Consider the following 26,513-nt stretch of genomic DNA (forward strand, 5'->3'; position numbering starts at 1 on the left):
TGCATCTGATAGGGCCTGAAGGGTAGTGATACCCTTCCTTACGGGCAGGTCAGATCGGGTTGCACGTGGGCATCAGTTCTTGATGTCCGCTCAGCAGTAGGGCGCGGGCGGGGTTGACCCTGCCCGCCTTCCGAGGACAAAGGGAGTGGCGAGGACCACTCGGGAAACTGGCTAAGCGCCAGCATGCTACCGTGATGGACTCTCCAAAGCGAGTCATCGATGTTCGTTGCTGCAGGCTACGCAGCTAACCTTGTGGGTGCGATGTGCACTAGCCCCTCTCTGAAGCAATACCTTCTTGGTGGTTCCGGAGAGACGTAGGGTTTGGCGACCATAGGAATGGTTTAGTGGGTACGAGGAGAGAGTAGTCCTGGATTTTACTTTTGTTGTAGAAGACGGCCTGTCAGACCTACACTACCCTAACCTTCTGTTAGGGTGTCTGTTGAGCAGATTATCCCCCTATGGTTTAGAAGGAAAAAAAAAAAAAAGATGAGCCACAAATGGCGCACGCCGTCAGGTCCATGATGGTTTGGTGGTGGGAGGATTCTGCATCGAAAGCCATCTTGCTGCAGGTTTTCAATCCTTACTTGATACTTTCCAACTTCGCGGAAGTCACTTCGCTAGAGCCACTTAATTTTGAGATTGTTTCCGAAGGAAAACCCAACTTTTCCTGTAGGGCGCCATCCACAAATTACGTAACGCTCTAGGGGGAGGGGGGAGTATGGCCGAGCGTTACGGCCCATACAAAATTTTTCGTGTTTTCATACAAAAAAGCGGGGGAGGGGGGTTGAAAAATGCCAATTTTAGCGTTACGTAATAAATGGATGCTGCCTAGCAGTCGACTAGTTTTCGATAACGCTTAAACTAAAATTTACCTATTTAATCTTAATCATAAAAAAATGCTTCTGCAACGCCTAAGACCAAGCCCACTCATGGGCTCCATCGAGCGTTTTAACGTGAAGTAGAGCCCCGAACAAAGAAGTGAACCGCACCGGTCGCTGCTAAGTAGGGCTCGAAAGCGAAAAGTTTACGTACGGTTCGTAGCCGGGCTTAGAATATAGAGACACGCAAAGTACGGTCTCTATCCGTAGGCTCGTGCGCTCTCTCGCGTTCAGCTCTCTGGGTAGCGTAAAGAGGAGACGAAAGAACATGAGTATGGATTTGTTGCCAGGTATATAGGTAGTTTCTAGAGAATGATTTTCTTGTTTTGTATAGGTAGGAATTTATTTTAGTTTGCATCAAATATTTAAAATTTTTATTTTTACTTGCATTGAAATTTTCAACCAAATAATATCATAGATCGTTACACGAATAACACAAAAAATTGTCTGACATACAATTGTGATAGAGTGACAATACAAACGCAGAAAAATAATAGGTTTAAATTGACAAGCTTTGCTTTAATATGTTATGAATAAAGTTTTCCCTTCTTCGCCAATTTTAGGATCATGCATAACGAAAATGTATTGATTTTCTCTTAAAAATAGTTACGATTGTTCATAATCGCACCTTAAGTTTTTGATTCGGCCGATCGTTTCGAAACCATTATTTGAAGAAATGTATAGTGATTCAGTGAGTTTTGCTATTTTAACACCTACATGTTTGAGCCGGGGTTTCTACGCAGCAAATAAAGTTTGGTTTCGCACATTTAGAAAAATGTCCAAATAAATAACTCGCGAAGTTCGTTCCGACAAGTTCCAAAATTATCGTCATCCGTCGCAGATTCCGGTGAGAAGATGTGCGTATAATCTAACCCAAAAAGATACCATTTGACGGTAATAAGTGACCACAAGGTTTTCTTTCTTCACTTTCCGGGCTGAGATCCCCCGCTTTGAAAGAGCTGTGCCTCGCCTTTCGTTTTGGCGTGTGCATTTCGAAAAAAAGCTACGGAGTTTTGGTTTGATTGCTGTTTTTGAAAATGGTGGTCGTCAGTGGGTGGTTTATTAAATATAAATTTAAAAATATAAATTAATAAACGAGAAATAAGGAAGAAAGTGTGCGAAATGGGTAACTTCACCCTTGTAGAAACAATAGGGCAAAGCAGAAAAAATCTGTGAAGACCCCATGTGAATAACACCGATCATACAGAATAGTAGGTTCGACATTAGATCTATAAAAAACAACCCTACAATTGGGGAGATCTTTCCAATATTACACATTTATTCATAGCTCTATTATCCACATTTTCATATATTTAAAACATATTCATCAACATGTAATCTGGATCGTGTGGTACAATATGCCCACGTATTCTTCCTCCCCTGTAAATTCAAGAAGTACCTTGTCGAAAGAAGCCTATTCTACACTTTTGATGCATGTGTCATATCTCTGATATGCTGCAAGCATCAATATTGACAAGAAAAGTAAGACGATTGCTTTCCAGGGTGATTCCAGGGTGATTCCGTACTGGCTGCGTATGTATAAGATTAGATAAGAGTAGTTACGATTTTTCAAAGATGCTTTGACTGTACCTAACTCAATTCAGATATCATAGAAACACTACAGTTATTTTTTTTGTAAAAACAAACTTTAATCATATCGATAAAAATCTAAAAAAAATGTAGTCGAGCTGCCAAGTTTCATCAATTAAAATAGGCGGTGTGCAGGACTGCCATATTGTAGGTTCCTCGTTATAGAAAAAGCAAGGTGTTGGATGTTAAAATACAACAATTGTTGTATGAAGCGCCAAAAAGGAGAGTGGGCTCATTATGTACTTTGACAAATACGCAATCTACTTCAAGCGCATAGAATCTCCTTCCAACAAAATATTCATATACCAGCATCCAAAAGATCTCAATATATATTAAGATTTCCGATTGATGCTTTGTAACTAAAAGGTTGTGACTGAGTATAGAATTAGCTTATTTTAAAATACACGTTAACGAAAAAGGTTGCGAAAACTTATCGCAGACTGTTAAAAGACAGCTTCTACTATGACCAGGATTCAAGAATCTTGACCTACGCGAAGTTGTAAAGGAGACAATCACATTATAAATGTGTTGGAAATTCAAGGGATGTAATTATTCAATAAACCTAATTATTAAAAAAGATGCTCAAAATCTCAAATTCAGATAAATTTCTTGCTATAAAGGCAACATGGATATCGAAGAGATGGATATTATTTTAGATAAAAATTCAACCTACAAGTCATACAGTAAGCAACAAATATATAATTTAAAAAAAGATTGCTTGAATTCCGGGATTAAATACAATCACACACAATTGAGAAAATGATATCTTTAAACGCACCAAAACTGGTACAAATCCATAAGGGAATTATTTATTTGAGTTCAATTTTTACTAACAGTTTTCAGTCTTATCCAAAACCCCTTCTTTCAAAATATGAGCACAGATTATTATACTGAATAAGATTTGCAATAACATTATAGAAATACACAACATAATGCGATGATTTACAGAAGTGCAAAAAACCGATGGTACGGATATAATAGAGACCACCGGTGCGCAAAGGCGACCGATCATTATTTTGCTCACATGGAAACGAACGACCGGTGCGAAAATGGGTGGATAACGAAATTAAAAATCGTTAACGACGTGCTGTTGCGTGTGTAGTATGAAGCCCACGAGTGGGTTTTTAGGAAACTTTTTAAAAATCCATTGAAATTTCTTGAAATGCACCCAAAAACCCCTGTATTTACCTCGGACTTTATAAAACGAACCTGAGACCCTCAGAAACCACCGGAAAAGCTCTTGTAATGTCCCTAAAACTTGTTGAAAATTCTCTTAAACTTCCTTGAATACCGCTGAATACTCCCACGTAAAAAACCTGAGACCCTTCAGCACCCCCCGAAAACGGTTTAATTTAGGTGGTCCCGACTACCACGTGGCGTACGTCCTCCTCTCTCCTCCTCTTCTTGGCGTAACGTCCTCACTGGGACAAAGCCTGCTTCTCAGCTTAGTGTTCTATGAGCACTTCCACAGTTATTAACTGAGAGCTTCCTCTGCCAATGACCATTTTGCATGTGTATATCGTGTGGCAGGCACGAAGATACTCTATGCCCAAGGAAGTCAAGGAAATTTCCTTTACGAAAAGATCCTGGACCGACCGGGAATCGAACCCGTCACCCTCAGCATGGTCATGCTGAATACCCGTGCGTTTACCGCCTCGGCTATATGGGCCCTCGATTGCTATCATATTCTGTTCAAGTTACGACAATCGTATTAAGAGGATTGTCACAGCAAATGCATTTTGCGATATTGCCATTATTTCTGAAGTGATGGTTGGAAATCAATTCAGTGGAGTTCAAGGACAGCGTCTTACGATCAGAAGAACAACCTTTGTTCCGAGAAATCATTTTTTTTTTACTGCATCTTCCCGTTATCTCATCAAGAACAATTGATTCTGTAATTTTTCATACGCCTTATGTTTGGCAATGATTTTTGCTCTGATCAACCATGCAATATTTGGCATGCAATCAAGTGTACTTTCGCTGGATAACTTGCTAGCAAAAATATTTCGGAAATAATGACGCATTGCTTGGGGCTCGAGATGAAAGAGAAATTTTTCGGTTAATTCAAGTGCAGTTATTAAGCCAAATAGATAGTGCTAAAAGTAACCAGTCAGTGGCTCTGCGAAGCCCCGAAAATGGCTATAGGCCATGATCTTCCGACTAGAGGCGGTGCGCTGGCTGCTGCAACTGTTCATCAATCATCGAAATAACTCCCCCGCGTTGCGCTGGCAGCACACTGCATTGTTGGTGTACGATTTTCGGTCTGCTTTGGCTTTGTTAGACAGCCTAGGCTATAATCTAAGTTAAATTGTTGCAGATTTTGTTTTTCCTCTATAACGGAGGCGTATCGGCTAATTTGTCTGTGTGTTGAAATTAAATTTGTTGCTGTTGTTGCTGTAAATGGAAGTAACAATTTAATTAGCTCTGTGAACTGTTAAGGCCGAAGAAGTTGACTGGGCATTGAAGATGTGACTTTCATTTACTGTGAAGGGGTGAATAGAAAGCACAAGCAATTGAACTTTTCCATGTACGACAGTTAAAGTGAATTGTGTGTTCTGTTACATTATGATATTAGTTTGTGATCTGTATGGCTAATGACTTCAAGTAAGCAATTATCTTCTTGTGTGTTTTGTGCATAAAGGCGAACAGAAAATAATTAACTTATTTAGCACTGTGCTCGTGGTTAAGTTTGCTTCCAAGTGATCATAAAAAACTTGCTTAATGTGTGCCAATGGAGCAAATGAGATGTAACAAAAATGGATCAATACTTAGCTTACTTAGACTGTCTGTATGTCTGACCATATCTGCTTAATTGAGTGATTCTACTTAAAAAAAACATCAATAACGGTGCCAGACTCGCCTATGCAGTCAGTTGGACATCAGGAAAGATTTTGGGAGGCAACCCTTATCGTATTGTATGCCCCAAGTAGCAGTCTTGATTCTATTTAGTTTTATATGTTGTTTATGATAGTTTTATCGGAACATTGCATTTTCTAGTTGATCTTATCGGAGTTTCAGTTGAGCACAACTATCCTTCGCCAATATGTGGTTTTAAAACACCTCCAAGAATTCTTGAGGTTCAGTTCATAAAACCATAAACACAACAAGAACTCTTGAACTTATTTTCAGTTTTGAAAGGCTCTTGTAGTTATCTTCAATCATCCGTTCTTGATCAAGTTACGTTTGGTCATCCAGGACGTCGATTCCCGTGCAATCGGGGTTCCAACCGTCGATTTTTAAAATCAACAACTACTTACCTGTTGGAAATGCTGACCGGAAGAATGAGGCACTGCACCGCATCAAGGCCGGTTATCGAAAAAGGTATGCCTGGTTGGCAACGGTACCGGGCTGAAGATTAAATTCATCGGATGAGATTCATAAAATCCACCGCGGTGCGATAATTTATTGTTAGTTTACAATTTGGCGTACATGATTTATGACGTTCTCGGAGGAGTTTGCGTAAACCTACAGCAAGAACGTTATAAACCTGCGTACTCTTGAGTAATACTTCTTACCCTTGCTTCAGATGAAATAAATTTAAGACGTTCTTGATGGAGGCCGCCCAGGCTGCATTGAGAACGTTAAGAATCCTTGTATTCTTGAGTTATGCTTTATGCTCTGGCGTGAGTTGAAAGAAATTTAAGACGATCTCATGGTGATGTTGATCGGTAATGGACCGACCACCGGCCTAGATTTCAATGGAAGCCATGTTGAGAAAGCTCATGAACAATTTTCTCATGACCAGGAATAATATTTTTTAAATATTTTATTAGTGCATTATAATGGAAGCGCGTTGCAATTTTTGGAAGTATCTTACAACATATATACGATGAATTTTGCTTGGCATTTGGCATCTTTGTTACACCACGGAAATATTTCCAATTTGTGTAATAAATTTTTCCCGGTTACAATAGTGTGTCATCTTCATTGTATTTTTTTTTTTAATTTAATTCACCAAACTTTTATGTCGACATAAAAGCTACATAAGTAACAACAATGACAAATTGATTATCGTTTTATCGTGCACTTGAAGAATTCTATATCTGCGGTAGAGATATCACGCCTGACAACATTGTTGAAAGGATGTGTATTGGGCCGTCCCTTATTATGCAAAAAATGGAAATGTTATAAGTTCGTTAGTGGAAAATGATCGTTTTAGCTAAGAAATGATCGTGTCAAAATTTGAAGTTCATATCTCAAGGCTAAGTGGTCCTTCAAGGGGCCTAAAGTTGTCAAAAATGGTATGGGACCAAAAAAATATTTTTTTTCGCTATTCTAATGGCCAAAAAAGCTGGTTTTTCGATTGTTTATTTTATCAATAACTCAGAAACGAGTAAGAATATCGCCAATTTAAGCATAAAACACCGGTTTTAGTAGAGTAGCATAATTTTTTGTCGAAAAAAAAAATTCATGTTTTTTTGGTCTCATACCATTTTTGACAACTTTATACCCATTGAGGGACCACTTAGCCTTGAGATACGGACTTCGAATTTTGACACGATCATTTCTTAGCAGGAACGATCATTTTCCACTAACGAATTCATTACATTTCTAATTTTTGCAAAATAGGGGACGGCCTAATGTGTATGGGGGCGGACAAGTGGGACTCCGTTACTTCCATGGTTTCTCGAATCGTACTTGAACTACAGATTGAATGGCGAGCCGAACAACAGCTAGTTGAGTTGGCACCCCTTCCCCATCCAGAAGCTTGAGTTCAACGGGTAGTCTAAGTACTAGCCAGGACCCGAGCCTCCAGGGGAGAGTGAACAACTTAAGGCGGTCGCTGGTGGAACGCCAGAGAGAAAATGAGTTTTTAGTGGGTCGATCCCCACATCACCCGATCGAAGAACCACCTCTTGGGTATTTGTTGCAGATTTTCTCATTCTATATAAAAAAATATAAAAAAATAAAAGAAACAAGGAGTGAGAAATTCATCTTGAGGACAACTTGGGAAGTACAACAAGTTTTAAGAGAAATTTAAAAGCAACTCTCCAAGAGCATCTTAGGATGGGCCGCATTGGTCTTATGGCGGGTTTATGGTTGAGTTGATGTCGTTTTGCAGAGCAATTTGGTTTATGCATGGTTTTAAAGAACAGGTGTTGAAGAATACATCAAAAACATTATAAAATTAATTTTGTTACTTGGGTGTACCTTTGCGTTTCCACAAAGGTCCTAGGATGGATAGTTGGTTAAGGAAGGTTTATAGGACCAATGAATTCAGTAAATAATAAATAATTAGAACATTGTAAATGTTCATATACATTATTGTTTGTTTACCTCGTTGTTAACCTAACGTTGCACACGATTCAATGTCAAAGGCACTTGATTATGTTACGGCACTAACTTCACACTACAATAATGAACTCGTAGTGAATGATGCCACAGGACTCGAGATGTTACAAAAGTAGATCAATGCGATTGCAAACCAAATAGCTCAGGTCAGATTAACGCAGAACTACCCGAAATGTCTCAAGAGTGTACTTGGGCATCGCCAACGACCGGTAAATACCAATCAGATCTCCACAAGTCGAAATTCTTTAACCCTCGAATGATCGCGCTGATGTATTTTGTACAACACGTTATAAAAAATAATCGCTTTTTGTACTCAGCATTAGCGTGTTGTTGATAGTAGTGGGCAACCGTGCGAGTGCCAAAAGGTTAACATTGCCTTGATACATTAGCTGAACATCAAATTGTCATCATTGGAATGACAGAAAGCAGTTTTCGGAAACTGCATTCAAAATGTATTCACTGTAGGGTAAGTGTTCCAATTATGTCTATAGTATTCGCCATAGTTTATTTTCTCTTTTTAAACGATGTTAACCAACAAGATAAAAATTGTGATCACGTTCACAAAATATGGTTCCACTCATTTAAACTCCACATTTTGCTCAAATTATGGCAGAAATAAATCATTTTCCTTAAAATTTCGGCTTGCTTGCGCCCTTTTTCGCCATAGTGTACCAGTTATGGCTTATCCCATAAGGAATGCATGCAAATAGTGCGAAAAGGAACCGAAGTTAAAAAATGTATCTTTGATTGGTACAGGGTTCCTATCATTGGAACACGCTGTAATAAATACTAAAAGTAGTTTTGGCTTCGTTTCTATATTTTTCCTGTAAAGTATGGAAACTAAGCTATCTTTTAACATATTGATGACATTCAAAAAAAAAAAAACGGAGGCCGTACAGACTGAACATTACCATCATTAGACAGCGGACAACACATATAACACCCAGTGGCCCAGTGGAGAATTTTCCGATCGACGAAAAGTTTTACCCGACTGAAGCGGGAATCGAACCCACACTCCGAGGCTTAAGAGACACCTAGACGACTGACGCCGCTAACCGCTGAGCCACGAAGTCCACATTCGTTGGTCTTCTCGTTATTTTTGTACAAATAGTTTTCCTTAGGTATTGCCATAATTGGTACAGGCACCCTGCTGCATTATCCACCCTCAATACAGTGAACAAATTTTCACTGTGAAATAATTTTTTTTTACGAGCAACGATTTTTTTTATTTATTGCGATTTTGTCAATGACGACTCACGTGCTGAAGGTCCTCTTCTGGTATGGTCCACGTCCCATATCCGAGGAGGATCACCGGAATTATTTACATGAACGGAAGCCTTTCCTAAGAGCTTTTATGGAACTATGACTCATATTTATATTTGTTCATTTGATGTAATAATTTAACTGCTTCTTTACATACTGTAGAAAAGTTTATAAAAAATGCTATACAAGCATGATTTCATTCATCTACACTTTTTAATTTAAGGCGTATTATTCTACGGTTCAATGGACTCTTCTAAACCAGTAGTGGCACTAGGAGTTGGTAGAACTAGTACATGCCCTACCCACAAACAAATCAGGGTAGGACAGCCTCTGATTTGAAGCGACACATAAACAAACATTTCAAAATATTCTACAAAATGGTCTCCCTTAGTCCAGTAATCCATTAAACTTGGAACGAATTCGGCGGCGGCCATTGAATCAAATATCAACAATCGCGCAACAATAATGACAATGTCGCAACCTGCATTTGTTGCCTAATGCAACAGAGGTTTGTCCCAACTTGAACAGGATAAAAATTGTGCACCACGAGATGTTTAATCCTTGCATTGCATTACGATTTTCGAGGTTTCGAAAGCTTCACCATCAAACATTTTGATTTTGGGTTACAGCGGGGACCCAATTTTGTCTACCCCCGATTTTGCCAGCCTTTTGACCTGTTTTTTTTTTATCTGTATTAACGAGATTCCTCCAGGTTTACCTGTTGCGATTGCTCCAGAAATTATTGATGAGAATTATGTTGTAGATTTTCTGCTTGGATTGCTTCAGAAATTGCTGTCGGAATTCTTCCAGGGGTTTATCTATTAGAAACTTTTAGGTAATACGAGGTGGGACTCCTCCAGAAATTGTTGCTATGATTCCCTTAAGAATGTTTGCTCCATTTTATATGGGTATTTGTGCCTTCGCAGGAAATTCTTTCAAAAACCCTTCTGTAGATTCTATGACGATTCATTCAGATGGTTCCTTGAACATTTTTCCAAGCATCTCTCCTGTGATTCCTCCAGAAGCTTTTCCTAAAAATCTTTCAGGAACTCCTGCTGGGATTCCTCCCAAAATTCTTGCTGGGATTCCTGCAGGACCGTTTCAAAAAAATCTACATGAACTCCAACAGTAATGAATCCAGGGGTTTCTTTAAGGATTTCTCCAATAATTCCTCCAAGAAATGCTACGTGGATTTATCCACGGACTTTCCTAGGGATTCTTTCAAGAGATCCTGCTGGGATTTCTCCATACATATCTTCTATAATTAATGCAGGAACTAGGGGCTGTCCATAAACCACGTGGTCATGGAAGGGGGGGGGGGGGGGGGTTTTGGGGGGGGTTCAGCCAATGAGCATTTTGTATGGACGAATAAAAAATTTTGTATTGACTAATGACCACGCGGGGGGGGAGGGTTTAGAAGTCCCAAAAAATGACCACGTGGTTTATGGACAGCCCCCTATTGCTGTAGTTCCTCCAACAATTGTTCTGGAAATTTCTATAAGAGCCCTTCCAGATATTTCCCTACGAATTGTTCATGCATTCTTCAGCAACTGGTCTTCTATCAATGCCTTCAGTTATTACTCGTACAGGAATTCCTCTAGATATTTCACTAGGATTGAATTAGATTTCTCAATCGGGCATCCTCTACGAATTCCTTGAGGGTTGCTCTTGGGATTTTTGCAGGAGGTACCTCTTGGTATTCCTATACGAAAATCTTTGGGTATTGCTTCTGAAATTCCTTTGGAAATTATCTTGGAATCAATGCTGAAATTTATCAACCCATTTCTGCTGTGATTTCTCCTGAATCTGCTTTAGATATTTCCCCAGCACTTTTTTTTTCAGGAATTCTCCCATGGATTTCTCAAGCGTCAAGGAATATCATCTGACATCTTAACAGAGATTTCTTCAAAGATTTCAATAGGAACTCATTCAATGATTTTTCAGGTAATGCTCCAGCAATTCCTCCAGAGATTCCTCTAACGATTTCTACGGAGTTGGCAGTAAGGATTATTTAAAAAAAATACTAAAGGGATTTTTCCGGAGCTCCTGTAAAAGTTTTTATCAGAAACTACTTACGGGATTTTTTTTTTCAGGAATGCCTTGAGGATTACGTCCCGTAATTCCTTACGGGAAATTTGCCAAACATTTCTTCAAAGATTTCTTCAGATTTTTTTAGAGATTGAACTCTGGATTGATTGATTTAACTTTATTATAGAGACCTTCAGCCCTTAGCTGGACTCTGCAGATTAAAGTGGAAAAGCAACAGAAACGTAGCCAACTGGAGCATTATGAGTTATGACATACTTGCCAATCAGATGTTAGTTCATTTGCATTCGTTGAAAGCTAAAGCTAGAAGCTATTATTTGAATAAGAAGAAGTAACAGATTTGATAGTTCTGTTGTAGAAGGCAAAAAAATACATTCTTATGCTAAAGCACTGAATATTCACTTTAAAATCTTATTTTTTCTGGCTCCTTAAGGAGAAACTTCAGAGAACACAAACATGGCTGCCACAATGGCCGACTTGGTCCCCTACTCGCGTTTTTCTGAGCACCAATCTTGAAAATTCGTAAACAAATGCGCTTGATTTGAAAAAGCTGCCTCTTTTTGCAAGTGAGCAAAGCCAGGACAAACAAGTGCGGCTTGGTTTGATGCTTCTTTCGTCAGATTTTTGCCTCTAAAGTTTGTATGCAAAATGATGATGTTTCACCTTAACAACAACTCGAATTTTTCCCCACGAAGCTACGATCTCCGTAACCTCTCACTCGCTGCTACGGTCTTTGAAGAGCTCTGAACAATTATCATGAATAAAAAAAAATATTTCAAAAAATGTCCCAATTTTGTCAGGTACAAAATCGGGTCTTTACTGTAGTAATAATCGATTATTCACGAGTTAAAAACAACTATATAAATGTTTGGCCGCCTAATGGTAAGAAAACCTACCATAGTGATTGAATCCAATCAAAAAGACCGGAAGCTTACAGGAAGTAAGAATATTCAAAGTGTGCTACAAACATATCTGCAAATGCTCCATTCATTCGGTCGATGATCAACCGCTTATGGTAAAGCTTTAAACTGGTCTTTTATGATACATCGCCACAATGGTGCGTAATGGAAACACAACAGATGTAATTGTACAATGTACGTACAGTACAATAGTACATCCTCAAATGCCTCCTAGAATCTACCTCATCAAGCATAATAAAACACGTATTGGGACGTTAATATCCTCTCCATGGTTAATCTCCTCGAAATGCAAACTTCAGACGGCAGTATCCGCATCATCAGCAGCACTTGTTGTGCTCGCATCTCGTTAAGGAAAAAATAATGACAGGTTTGGTGTTAAAGTGCAAAATAAACTACTAAATTTAGCGACGTTGCATGCGCAATTAGCACTGCGAAGGGGCTTATGGGCGCTTGACCAAAAGACACCATCTCCTTGACCCAATGTTTGGTGTGCATGCACAATGAAGACAACAACAACGAAAAAACTGATTTATTGATGGTCACAGCTCTACACTTGGCTTGTTTTTATAGTCACATCTTGTTTACTTCAAATCTTTAATAAAGTGAGAACTTTCGTAAAAAAAACTGATGATGGCTTTGATCTTTTCACGCTTACTCCGATGTACCTATTACAGTGCTTGAAGTTTTTTTTTTGACCATACATCCTTTGATTATGGTAAGGTTTGATCTAATGTAATTTTATATATTGGGCTTTCAATTTATGATAATTCCCACGCTCCAATATTGCCACGTTTACATTGTTTTTTCGATCTTCCAGGATCTCTTGTGCTGTATTTTTTTTTATACACAGGTTATTTTTGGTATTGAGTTACGGGAATATTGGTCAATCCTTTAACATTATGTCTGAGAATTCAGGGTTTGTTCAATCAGGGTTTGTTGTTCTTCTTTTCCTAATAAATGATTCTTCCGAGTAGTGCTATTTTAGAAATATATAGGGTATTGATTCCCTTCTTAAGCATGTGGCTCCCACTTTCATCCTACGAAAAACAAAGGATTGAAGCGCTGTTTGTTTTGTTTCTTATTTTTGTATTTTTTTTAGAAGTGAGCACGCATGAAAACAAAAAGAACGGAATCAATCGGTGCTGTAATCGCTTGTTTTCGAATGGGATGAATATGAGAGCGTGAGATTAATGATGGAACACATACCCTAAATACAATTTCAGAATTGAACTGATATTATAGTAACTCTTCTTGCAATTTCAATTGACTTGAAAAACATTTTGAACTTATATTAACCATCTAATACCCAAATTTTTGATTTTGATCTAAATATCATTTTTCATCATCTAAAATCGATTTAAACATGTTTTGGAAGATGATTCTTTTTAATTCTCCATTTCATGAATTTCAGTTTTTGATTTTTCTAATTTTTATTTTTGAACATCCCCACACTTTTATATTTTTCTTGGAAGCCAATTTGGGGTACGGATTTTTTTAGATGAAAACATTTTGAGATTTTATGACTATTGTTGAAATATTTTTATTTTTATTGTTTTTTCATAGAAAATTTAATTTTCCGTGTAATTTTAAGGAAAATAATTTTAGAGTGTATTCGATTCCCTTCAACTATTAAACTAGGATAGAATGATTTGGGAAAAATTTAAAATATGTTAATTGTAGCGATTCAATACAAAACAAACAATGACTTATAAAAGGTGACTAAAACATCCATTTTTCAATGATTTAAAAATGTAAATACGCTTTAACCCGGGAGCGGTCGCGTCATGTACTGAGTACACGCACCATGAAAAATGCACGCTTGTGGTACATAGCGTGAGCGCAACGTCGCTGCAGGAAGTCAAAGACGCGACTGCTCGAGGGTTAAAATACACCAAAACCCATTTTGAGATAAACAAATATTTCCTAAATATCAGCCAAAAATATAAAATTTTTATTTTCCACGAAACAAAAATTACAAAAATGCTCAAACTATACTCCGTCTAAAGGCGGGGTTGGGTATTAGAGGATTAAAGTTGATAGTTACGCATCTTCATTCATCACTATACCAACCCTTATTTTGGAAAAAAATGGAAAAGTTAACCTGGGAGCGATTGCGTCGTGTACTGAAAAAAGCACGCTTTTGGTACACAGCGTGAGCGTGGTGACGCTGAGGGTGGCTGAAGACGCGATTGCTCGAGGGTTAAAAGTTCGTTGTTGGAAAATAATTGTTTTAGCCTAAAAAATGATCATGTCAAAATTTGTAACCCGTATCTCAAGGCTGGTCCATTAAGGGGCCTTAAGGCCTAAAATAAGGAGCGGCTCGTTCTTCATGCAAAATGTTTTTGAAATAATTACATCTATTGTCACTAGTGCATTTCTAATCAATTACTTTTCTTTTTTTCAGTTCCATACGGACTTTCAACTCGAGGCCCGGTGTGCCAGCTGTCTGAGGCCGTTGAAAAGAAATACTTCATAGGTAAGTTTATGAATACTGTCTGTACTTGCATACTTACCTTACCTTACCTTACTGATCAGGCTAAGGCCGGGGTGGCCTCTGCTGTACATAGTAGCCGCCTCCATTTCACTCGGTCCATGGCTGTTTGTCTCCAGTTCCGCACTCTGCGTAGGGTCCGCAGATCGTCCTCCACTTGGTCGACCCACCTAGCACGCTGCACTCCACGTCTTCTTGTACCGGTCGGATGACTCTCGAGAACCATTTTATTCGGGTTGCTATCCGACATCCTGATGACGTGACCCGCCCACCGTTGCCTCCCGATTTTCGCGGTATGGACGATGGTTGGTTCTCTCAGCAGCTGATGCCAGTGTTGGGAATACTCACTTGCAAGAGTGATACTCACTTGCTTCTATCTCAGTCCAGAAGCATGCTTTCAAAAAATGATGTTTGAAGGGCCTTTAGATTGTAGTGTAATCCAAAAGTTTGCCAAATAATGTAAAGGGCGCAGAAGCAAAATGTGAGAGATCTGTGAATACAAGGTGAGTAAAATTCGTGTAATTTATACTCACCTTGTGCTCACAGCTTTTTCACGGTTTTGGTATGTGTCTGCGACCTTTACTTTATTCCGCAAGCTTTTAGATTACACTACAATCTGAAAGCCCTTCAAACATCATTTTTTGATAGCATGCTTCTGGACTGAGATAGAAGCAAGTGAGTATAACTTTTCGCAACCCGAGCAGAAGGGAATAAAAACAGCATAAGAAGCTGTGTTATTTGGGTAAAATAATAGAATCTATTATTGTTGAGTTATTAACATAACATATTATGTTACAAACTTGTCTGTCATAAGCGGCAAAATAACAAATAACATAACAAAAAAATCTTCTTGGAGAACCATTTTAATAACATGTTTTGTGAGTTTAAATAACAAATTAATAACAGTGAATTTTAAGAATATTTCAATTACAAATTTTGATATTATTACGTTATTGATAATAATCGGAAAGCAAAATTTGTTATATTATCAAAATCGTAACTAAGTAAATTATGATACTTATTATATCCCTTTGGGGACGGACCTCAAAAAAGCGAAATCTTCAAACAAATTGCTCAACTTTGGCTTTCCAACTATTCTTAATCTTTCGATTTCTAGCTTTGATTACCTAGATAAATCGAAAAGAAAAAATATGCGACAGATAAAACTTTTTCATGTTTTACGATTTTTGTCCACTTTTTGTTTACCTTGTTGTGGTAAATCTCACAGGCAACGCAAACAAAAGTTTATTTGCACACATACAAGTATAAGTAATGGCTGATTTAGTGAAACAGTTTACGACACATAAAACGAATTCTAAACAGATGGAAAAATATGCAAAACTGTTACCACTCAACAACATAATTGTGCTGGTTCGTCACGAAAGGCATATAACGTTATTTACTTTGTCTCAAAACCCACCCATAACATGAGTAACAGTACTTTAAATGATCGAAAAATAGTATATTCAGCTTTTAATTTATTCCAAGAAAATCTAAAAGAGAAACCTTCCAGAAATTTTTCCAAGAGTTCTTTCACAAAATCATGCACAGATTTTCAAAGGCTCCTCTAGAAATTCCTCCAGAACTATGAACAGAATCCCTTCAAATATTTCTTTAGAATTTCCCGTGATTATTTGTCCCGAATTCCATCTTAAGATTTCTCTGATTTTTTTTTTTTTGAGAATTTTACCAGGATTTTTTCTGAGTTTTTGCCAAGAATTCTAATAATTGCTCAGAAGAATTACTTTTGGAATCTCTAAGAAGATTGCGCCAGGAGTTCTTTAGAATGCTTCTCCAGGGTATCAAAGGGCTCCTCCAGAACTTCCAAGTGTTTTTCCGAATATTATGTAAGAAATTTTCAAGGGATTCGATCAGAAATTTCCGTCCTAACTGAATATAAAAATGGAACAAAACAAAAGGACAGGTCATTATTATCGAATGGTTGTTTTGATTTCGAAACATGTTACTGTTGTGCTATTGTTGATAAGTTGATCAATAGTATAACAATAACAAAATTTGTACTTCAACAAAACATGTTATTGGAATGAAATTGAGTGAACATATATCAATAGCTTGATTATAACAAAATGAGATTGTCCAACAAAAATAAATATGGTAAAGCTATGCCTTGATAAATAAATAATAACAAAACAAGATATTAAAACAGGTTATGTGATTTCGTAGATATTAATTTGATATTCTCTTCTGCTCGGGAAGTGAGTATTCCCAACACTGGCTGATGCAGCTCGTGGTTCATTCGCCTTCTCCAAGTCCCGTATTCCATCTGCACTCCGCCGTAGATGGTACGCAACACCTTCCGTTCGAAAACGCGGCGCGTTGGTCCTCTGCACGTAGGGTCCATGTTTCGTGCCCATAGAGGACGACCGGCCTGATCAGCGTTTTGTAGATAGCGAAATTTGTTCGATCGTAGAGTTCTGCGGAGTCCAAAGTAAGAACAATTTTCTGCCACAATGCGCCTCTGAATTTCTCTTCTGGTGTCGTTGTCGGCGGTCGCCAGTGCGCCCAAGTACACGAATTCTTCAAACGCCTAGATTTCATCAACGTCGATATAAATTCGGGATGGCGGGCGCGATGATTCCTCCCTGGAGCCCTTTGCCATCATGTACTTTGTCTTCGACACATTAATGACTAATTCGATTCGCCTGGCTTCACTCTTTAGTCGCATGTACGTTTCCGCCATCGTCTCAAATTAACGAGCAATAATATCAATATCATCAGCGAAACCAAGCAGCTGAACGGACTTCGTGAAAATCGTTCCACTCGTGTTTATCTCCGCTCTCATTATTACACCCTCTAAAGCAATGTTGAACAGCAAGCACGAATTCCATCACCTTGCCGTAACCCTCTGCGAGATTCGACGGGATTCGAGAGTGTCCCTGATACTCGAACTACGCACATCACTCGATCCATCGTCGCCATGATAAATCGTATCAGTTTATCCGGGAATCCGTATTCGTGCATAATCTGCATTAGCTGTTCTCGATCGATTGTATCATACGCCGATTTGAAATCGATGAACAAGTGATGTGTGAGCACGTTGTATTCGCGACATTTTTGCAACACCTGGCGGATGGCGAACATCTGGTCCGTTGTAGCGCGTTCACCCATGAATCCAGCCTGATATTGCCCCACGAACTTTCTTGCAATCGGTGATAGACGACGGCATAAAATTTGAGAGAGTATCTTGTAGGCAGCGCTCAGTAGTGTGATCGCGCGGTAGTTCCCGCAATCCAACTTGTTGCCCTTTTTGTAGATGGGACACACGATACCATCCATCCATTCCTTCGGTAATACCAACAATCAATACGATGCTGGCGATTTTTTTGTGACGCCAGTCGTTCCCCCAGTGAAATCGCCCAATCCTGGTGTTTCTGACGCCACGCTTTTAATGTCAGTTTGCTTCGCCCTTTCTCATCGAAGCAAGACTGAGTGACCATGACAACGAGAGAAAAATGGTTGTTTATTTACATATCACGACGAAAAAAAAACCATCGTTTATTCTCTTTCGGTTTTGAATAATTGGCTACCGCAGTCTTAGATTTTTTAGTGGGCAGACCCATGAAGGTCGATCCCAATCTACCGCCACAGGAAATTCCTCTTGCCCTCAAAGTACTGGATCACGGACCACGTTGGTCGAACCCTCGGTCGAACCATTATATAAGAAGGCTCTGCCGTGGACAAATTGGTTGGCGGTGGATCGGGATCGTTCTGCAGGGATTCACTCCGATGTTACATATAATGATATGTATGAACTGATTGGCACTACTGTTCAATCAATTCGATATTAATTGAATATCATTAAGAAAACAACTTCCAAAGCCTCTTCAATAAATATTATTGGAATTCTACTTCATTTCGTTATTGACAATGTTTTGATTTAAAAAAAAAGTTGCTCTGGGTTCAGATTTGATACCAGGACCTTGAGTGCCACGATCTTCTATCTTATACACTACACCACTTCACATCTGATAGAAGAATGCGAATCAAAGCGAAACAGTTCCTACTACCTGTTCCAGGGGGAATGACATTTCATTTTCTAATCAAAAAAATCCGAAGTAAATTATCGGAGTACATCCAAAATTAAAAAAAAATATCATAAATTGTCTACTAATGTCTATGAATTCCATAAAGAGAAGACAACTTATCAAAATGATCCGTGCAAAACTATTGTACAACTACGCAGACTGGAATCGAACCATAAACGTCGAGATCACTGAGCTCTTGTATAACCCACACGGTTATCAACGCTTGAAGATATGGTGTTGCTAAATATGTATAAAAATCAATCTGTCAGTTGACACTGCGTCATTGGGCAATCTTTTTCGTTGTCATGGTCACTAAATTGGCGAACTCAGTCTTCTTCTTCTTCTTCTTCTTCTTCTACTCCTCAGGGGTGGCCAGACTGATGTAGTCTATACTGCCAAGGGTTGTCAAGTATCATGAAGCGTGTTAAGGGCATCTCCATCACCCTTGTATTTAATATCGGTCGCGTTCTATATTGATCTTTTTTGTCAAGCAATTAATAGTGGAACTGATCTTTTTAGTCAGTTATTACTGTAATTAGTTTAGATAGAGTAAAAAACCGTTTTTTGTGCTAGGTTAAATCGTAATGTTGTTAATTTTAACAAATTCTGAAATATCTTCGTAGTCTTTATTGGCAGCTTGGCTCAGTAAAGTTTCTATGTTGTTGTGTAATGTAAGTATTTTGTATTTGTCTCTTGTATGTGCATATTTTGGGCATATGAGTAGGATATGGTTGGAGTCTTCCTTTACCCCACACTGATCACATTTATCATCTTGTATTAGTTTCCATATGTATAGTTTATCTTTTGTTGCAGTGTGGAATGATCTAAGTCGTCCGATCGTTACTATTTGTTGTGTGTTTAGTTCTAATTTTTCGAACCATGGTTTGAATGTGGGTTTTTTCATTAGATTGTAATGTTTCGTACCTTTCTCGGTAGATATTGATGTGTATTCTTGTATCCAGTCTTGAAGGGCTTCTGTTTTTGCTAGGTTTAGTGTATCATTTAGTGGGATTCTAGTGTGTATAATTTGTTCACTTGTGCAACCTTCTTTAGATAGGATATCTGCATTTTCATTTCCTGTTATTCCCTTGTGACCTGGCACCCATTGTAATTTTATTTTTTTGTTTGTTTTATTAAGTTTGTTTATTATGTTGTAAATTATGAAATTGTCTTTGCTGTTTTCGTTTTTTATACTTGAAAGAGCGGATTTAGAGTCTGAACATATTACAAATTTTTCTTTCTCTTTTGTTTCGATTACATCTATAGCTATGTTAATAGCCATTAGTTCTACGTTCATGATAGACATGGCTTTGTTTACTTGGCATTTTATTTTTTCGTTATTTTCTTCACACCATATTCCTATTCCACAGGCTTCTGATGTTTTGGATCCATCGGTATAAATTTTGTTGAAATCTGAGTAGTGTTCCTTAATATAATGACTGGTTATATATTTAATTGTTTTATTGTTCATATTAGTCGTATTTATATCTGTTATTTCTTCTGTTATCATATTTTTTAGATTAATTGTTATATTCTCTTTTTGTTTGGTGGAGTTGCTTGTTAATACTATTAGATAGTTGTTTTCAAATATTATTAGTTCTAAGAATGTGTAGTGTTTGGGAAGGTTATTAATCTCTAAAAATTTTGATACAATTTGCGTTATTGGTTTATTGTTTGCAAAGGTGTTTATTACTTCTTTTTTAGCTAGCCATTTCGCTCGTATGTAAATTGGAATTTCGCCGGCTTCTGAATAAAGCACGTTTATTGGTGTCGATTTAAGTAAACGTAAACAGGTTCTAAGTGAAGTATTAAATGATGAGTTTAATTTCAATAAGTTAGATTTTGCTGTTCCTCCGTATAATGTTAGCCCGTAGTCTATTTGTGATCTGATAATAGCTTTATTTATTTTTAGTGCTGTTTTGGGGTGAGCACCTTTGTTCTTTTTACAAATCATTTTCAATACATTTAGTCCTTTTTAAATTTATTGTTAACATGGTTTATGTGTGCTTTATGTGATAGTTTTTCGTCTAAAATGTATCCCAAGTATTTATGTTGTTCTTTTTGTTCTATTTGGATGTTATTTATTTGGATGTTGATTTTGTCATTGGTTTTTGAGTTGAATAATATTACGGCTGATTTGTCCGGATTTATATTGATTTTTAGTGTTGTTAGTTGTTCACTTATTTTTCTCAGGATTATGTTAGATGTCATTTCTATTTCTTCTAACGAGTCCCCTATAATCGTTATCGAAAAATCATCTGCAAATTGCACCAGAATGACTTTATCTGTGGTTATTTCGTGTAGATCTTTAGTATAAATATTAAATAAGGTCGGTGATAGAGGACACCCTTGCGGTAGTCCTTTGTTAGTGTTTTGTGTAAAATCTCCTTGCGATGTTTGCATTATTATTTTCCTGTTTTTAAGATACAATTCTAACCAACTGATGATTTTGTTCGGTGTTTTTATATTATCTAGTTTTTTGAGTAAGATGTTAACATCTACTGAGTCAAATGCTTTTGTTAGATCTAAGAATATTGTTGCTACTTTTTGTTTTTGTCGTTTTGCTTCTGTTATTATTGAGGTTATATGGTTTACACAGTTTATGGCTGAGTAGCCTGCTCTAAAACCGTATGATAAGCTAGGTAATAGTTCATGTTGTTCAATAAATAGGTTTAGTCTTTGTTTTACTTTGTTGTTAATAATTTTTAAATTTACGTTTATTAGTGCTATTGGTCTGTATGACGATTCTTTAAGTTTGTCTTTTCCTGGTTTTAAAATGGGTATTATTTTGACTAATAGCCATTCTTCGGGTATTATTTCGTCTTTCCATACTTTATTTGTTATTTCAAGAATTTTGATTAGAAGATTAGTATTGATATTTTTTAGATGAAAGTAAGAAAGTTTGTTTTGCCCTGCTGCTGATGAGTCTTTTTTCTGTCTGATTTTTTCAATCATTTGTTTTATGTTTAATGGAGCTAAATATTTTTCTTCTGTTCGAAGTTAGTATGTACTATTGGCTCGATGTTATTAATTTCTTTGAAATTGAGATCGATGAATTTTGTTGCTAATTCTTTATTGTTTGTAATTTCTGTGTTATCTTTGTTTTTGAAGTTACCACTAATACATCTGACGATTTTCCACATTTAGTTTACACTAGTCTGTTCGTTTATTTCTTCTATCATTTTGTTCCTGTAATTAAAAACTTCATTTTTTAAGGCTTTTTTGAAATTTCTTTCTGCTTTTTTGAATTCATGTTTATTTTCTAAGGATAGGTTATTTCTGAATTCAATATGTTTTTTATTTTTTATCTCATATAATTTTTTGATGTTATCGTTCCAGTATGGTTTAATTTGTTTTTTGCTGTTAGAAAATATGGTGTATGTTGCATTGTTTAATGCATTGTTTATTTTTTCGTTTAGATTTTCTGCATTTATTATTGAGTTTGGATTTATTTGATTAAGGTTTTGTATAGCTTTTTGTTTGCTTATTATCGTTCTTGCCGAGATGTTGTTAAATTTGTTGTAAGATGTTATGTGACATTCTATGAGCTTGTGATCTGATCCTAAATCTTCTGTACTTGTGTCCCAGTGTATGTGCGGTGCTATGTCTGGTGTGGTGAAGGTTAAATCTATCGCAGATGGATTGCAATTTAAGTCTTCCCATCTTGTTGCTACTCCTGTATTTAAAATAACTACGTTGTTGTTGTCTATTAGTTCACTTATTAATTCTCCTCTTCCGTCTGTTCTTTTTGAGACGTTATCCCAGGTTGGGTGATGAGCATTTAAGTCACCACCCAGGAAAACTGGTGTGTTGCTGTTAGAAATGAAGTGAAATAGTTTTTCAAGCGGTTCTTTGATCTCCGATATCGGTGTATCAGGTGGAATATATGTTGATATGAAAATTATTGGCTGTTTCGTGTTTTTTATTTTTATTGCTGTTAGTTCTAAGTCTATGTCTGTGAGATTTATATCTTCATATATCAGTGTTGGGTGAATGAGTATTCCTGTACCACCGTAGCCATCAGGTCTACAGTTTTTGGCGAATTTGTAATTGAGAAATTTGTATTTCTCGTCTGGCTTGAGCCAAGTTTCTTGAATTAGAAAGATGTGAATGTTTTTGGTTTTTAAGTAAGTTTTGATTGTTTCTCTTTTATGTATGGGTCTTATGCTATGGATATTTAGTTGGGCTATATTTAGGTCTTGTTTAAAGCAATTGTCCATAATTGTCGCAGTTATGGATGTTTATCATGTTTTATGATGAGAATTTGTTAATTGTATCAAGTTTTGTATCATCGAAGCTATTTCGATGAGCAGTACGTCTGATTCGATTTTATTTTCTGTGTTATTATCTGTAATTTTTTCAAAAATGTATTTTAGTTGTTTTGTTAGTTTTTCTTGTTCAGTTTGTAGTTTTTCTGTTTCTGTTACTTTGTGTGGATTATTTTCAATCACTCGAACTTGTTCGGGATAAATCTCTGTAGAAACTCAGTCTTGCTTTGATGAAAACGGGCGGAGCCAACTGACATTAAAAGCGTCGCTTTAAGAAAACCAGTATTGGGCGATTTTACTGGGGGAAACATGGGGGAAAAACTGGCGTCAAAAATCGAACTGAATTTGTTCCTAACATTTATGTCTTAGTATTAAGTCTATGGTAATACCTTCTCCTCCCAAATCTTGGTAATGACCCAGTGTAGTGCTCTCACCAGTGCTTCTCCACCGTATTTTAGAAGCTCGCTTGGTAGTTGATCTGATCCAGCGGCTTTGTTGTTTTTCAACCGGCCAACCTCCTCCTCAATCTATTGGAGGTCAGAGGCCGGAAGTCTTTCGTTCTGTGCACATACTCCAAGATCTGTTACCACGCCACCTTCGGTACTTGCAACGTCGCCATTGTGGTGCTCATCGTAATGCTGCCGCCACCTCTCGACCACCTCACGCTCGCTCGCGAGAATATTCCCGTGATTATCTCGGCACATGTCGGCTTGTGGCACAAAGCCTCTGCGCGAGCGGTTCAGCTTCTCGTAGAACTTTCGTGTGTCCTTAGCGCGGTACAGCTCGTCCATCGCTTCGCGATCTCGTTCTTCCTGCTGGCGCTTCTTCATCCGGAAGACTGAGTTCTGCCTGTTCCGCGCGTGTCTGTAACGTGCCTCATTCGCTCTCGTACGGTGTTGCAGCATTCTCGCCCATGCTGCATTCTTCTCGTTTTTCAACTGTTCACATTCGTAGTCGTACCAGTCGTTTCTGTGTTTCGGAGTCGCGAAGCCTAGTGCTGTAGCCGAGGTACTACCCAACAAACATTTTTGATGTACAAGAGTGGAACAAACCTCTCTTAAGCAAACTTCAGCTTAAAAAGCTGTTGTTTAACTAGCTGTTTCTTGGGTACCTATGGCGGATCAGATGTCCCTCCAGCCATCTTCAAGTGTAGCTGCGCCAAGCTGCTCTTCCGTTGGTAGGGCCACTGCTAACTGCTGCGCGTAGTCTTGAGCCACTTCTACGTTACGAAGTTGCTCGATGTTGAGCCGCGACGTTATACTTCGACGCGTGGTGATAACTGTCGAATGTTTTGAGCGCATGCATACAGTGACTAAGTAGTGATCCGAATCTTCATTCGCACTGTGGTATGTGCGGACATTGGTTATATCCGAGAAGAATTTACCGTCGATTAGAACGTGGTCGATTTGGTTTTCTGTTTGATGGTCGGGTAATCTCCAGGTGGCTTTGTGGATATCTTTGGGGCCGTCCATATACCACGTGGACAGCTTGGAGGGGGAGGAGGTTAGTGAAAAGTCCATGCTTGTCCACGGAGAGGGGGGTGGGGGTTCGTCAAATGTCCACGTGGACAACATTAACATATAAATTAGGAAACAAGAATCAACAAACGAAACAAATTATGTCGCATTATTGATGAGATTCTCTTCAACAGTTCTTTCATATATTTTATTTTATTATACAAAAAAAAATATGGTACTGATTCACAGACTTTTTTTTTATTCTTCCATCACTTAACCTAATTTACAGCTCTATTGTCCACTAGGGTACTGCGTGAGCGATTCCAATTGGAAGCTGTACATACACTTTGTACAGCGCCTGAATGTATTCTATTTCTAATTGTACTATATCGAACTGGTGGCCGTTGCGCTGCTTTTATTTTCTACCCTATCATGGTAGAATGATGAGCTCGAGGATGTTGATGTGTGGCTGTTGGTTATTCCTGTTTCCAGTCCGATTGAGGGTCCATTATGGGTTGCAGCTCGCCGATGTCCAAGTATTCGGGTTCATTTGAGCTCAGAGGAGGGTCAGTGTCAGCTGCTCTCAGGGGATTTTCACGGGTGGCTTATTGGGCCTACGCAACACTCCTGTCTCGCCGGAGGGCCATCGTGCCAGTTCTGTTTAACGTCCCAACCAACACTGGGACGACCACGCTGATGGGGCTACCACCTTGGATCTAGCTAGGCGTGATGCAGCGTTCCTTACTCAGCCGCTGGATGCCAGAACACGTTGAGCCTTGCTTGATTGTACGAATAATGCGATGAAAAGAAAAACAACAAGCTTTACTAGTGCAATTCAGTAACATAATTTCAAATTTATAAGGACTGTTCAATTTATAAAACGGACAACTTGCTTGTGTGATATATTTTTTATTTTTCAATAAAATCATTATCAGTTTTTTTGCATAACTTTCTATAGTTATTCTCAAATGTAGGAAAAATATAACATTAGGCAAAATGTCCTTTTTTGTCTAACTGATGCGGTTTTCGTAAAACATCAATAAAACCCCATTTCTCAAAATTCGACATAACTTTCCATATACTAAACATGCATATTTTCATGAAATTTTTAATGTATTGGAATCTTATACTACTCTACTAAAAGTAAAGCTCAATAGTTGGCAAGTAATAACGCACCAAGCAGCCTCCAGCTTGATACAGTAAGTTGCCTTGTTTTCAAAGAAATTATTAAAAAATATTTATTTAAGTCCTGTGATGCAATAGCACAACGGATTCGGCTCAAAATTTGTCCAGAGCAGTAGAATACTGCTTTCTGGATGATACAGAAGAAAAATTTACTTTTAATTGCATTCTTCATCAAAAATTTAATCCATAAAGATGGTCATAGTAAAAACTGCATACTTTTTGCTCCATTGATGCCGATTTTCGACTCTAGCGAATCTTGTAATTATTTATTTTCAACAAAGTTGATTTTATGTTATTGTAAACCTTATTCAATAACAATCGGATGTAAAATTTTATATTTTCAACATCATCGTTATGTAAAATTTGCATTATGTTGCATTGCTATTTGGAAGAACCTTCAAAGAACGAAACTGATTCGATTACTGTGCCTGTAATGGCACACAGTAACCAAACCAGCAATGCTATTACGAAGCAGTTTTCTGCATTTGAAACCACATCATTCCTACTTTCGACTGGATGTATAAAAAATTGTTTATTGAATATGTTCATGCCCTTTTTGCTTTACAATGAAATTTTAATCAAAAAATCGAATCTCACTTGAGACTTTAATATTTCAATAACTAATTTTCCAATTCAGTTTAAACTTCGCCAGAATGTTTATTACTTATGCTGCTGCAGCATGGCACATACTTTTCTGATAATCAAAACGATGTACCATATGTGAACAGTAATTTTGTGTATATTTTCAATTTTCAGCAATCGTAAAATTCACCTCATTTAACATCTGGCCGATTTTCTATGAAATAAAACTATTTTTATCCGATTCAAAAATCATTACTATAATGACAGATGATGTACTGAACAACGAAACAAGGGTGGTTAAATTTGAACTACGCGTCTTCTTTTTATAGCCTTGTAAAGTTGTCCGTTTTATAAATTGAACAGTCCTTATGACTCATTCCCGACACACTCCGATTGGATATGACTGCCGCTCTTCACCCTTGGTCCTTATCCTTGATTCGCCAGATCGTGCTTCCTGGTCCGTCCATCGCGTTCTCCTCGCTTTCTTGTGCCAAC

At 37.7% G+C, this 26,513-nt stretch overlaps 1 protein-coding gene across 3 annotated transcripts in view; it reads left to right on the top strand.

The window, feature by feature from the left end:
* The window catches only part of LOC109419486 (uncharacterized), a 361,628-nt gene that overhangs the window by 223,865 nt on the left and 111,250 nt on the right, over positions 1-26,513 (top strand). For all 3 annotated transcript variants that reach the window (XR_009996329.1, XM_062846012.1, XM_062846011.1), the window contains one exon: positions 14,394-14,465. The gene's annotated coding sequence lies outside the window, so the exon portion shown is untranslated. The remainder of the gene's footprint in view (positions 1-14,393; positions 14,466-26,513) is intronic.

The sequence above is a fragment of the Aedes albopictus genome, chromosome 1 (assembly GCF_035046485.1).
Source record: "Aedes albopictus strain Foshan chromosome 1, AalbF5, whole genome shotgun sequence".
In the NCBI taxonomy this organism is placed as follows: Eukaryota; Metazoa; Arthropoda; class Insecta; order Diptera; family Culicidae; genus Aedes; species Aedes albopictus.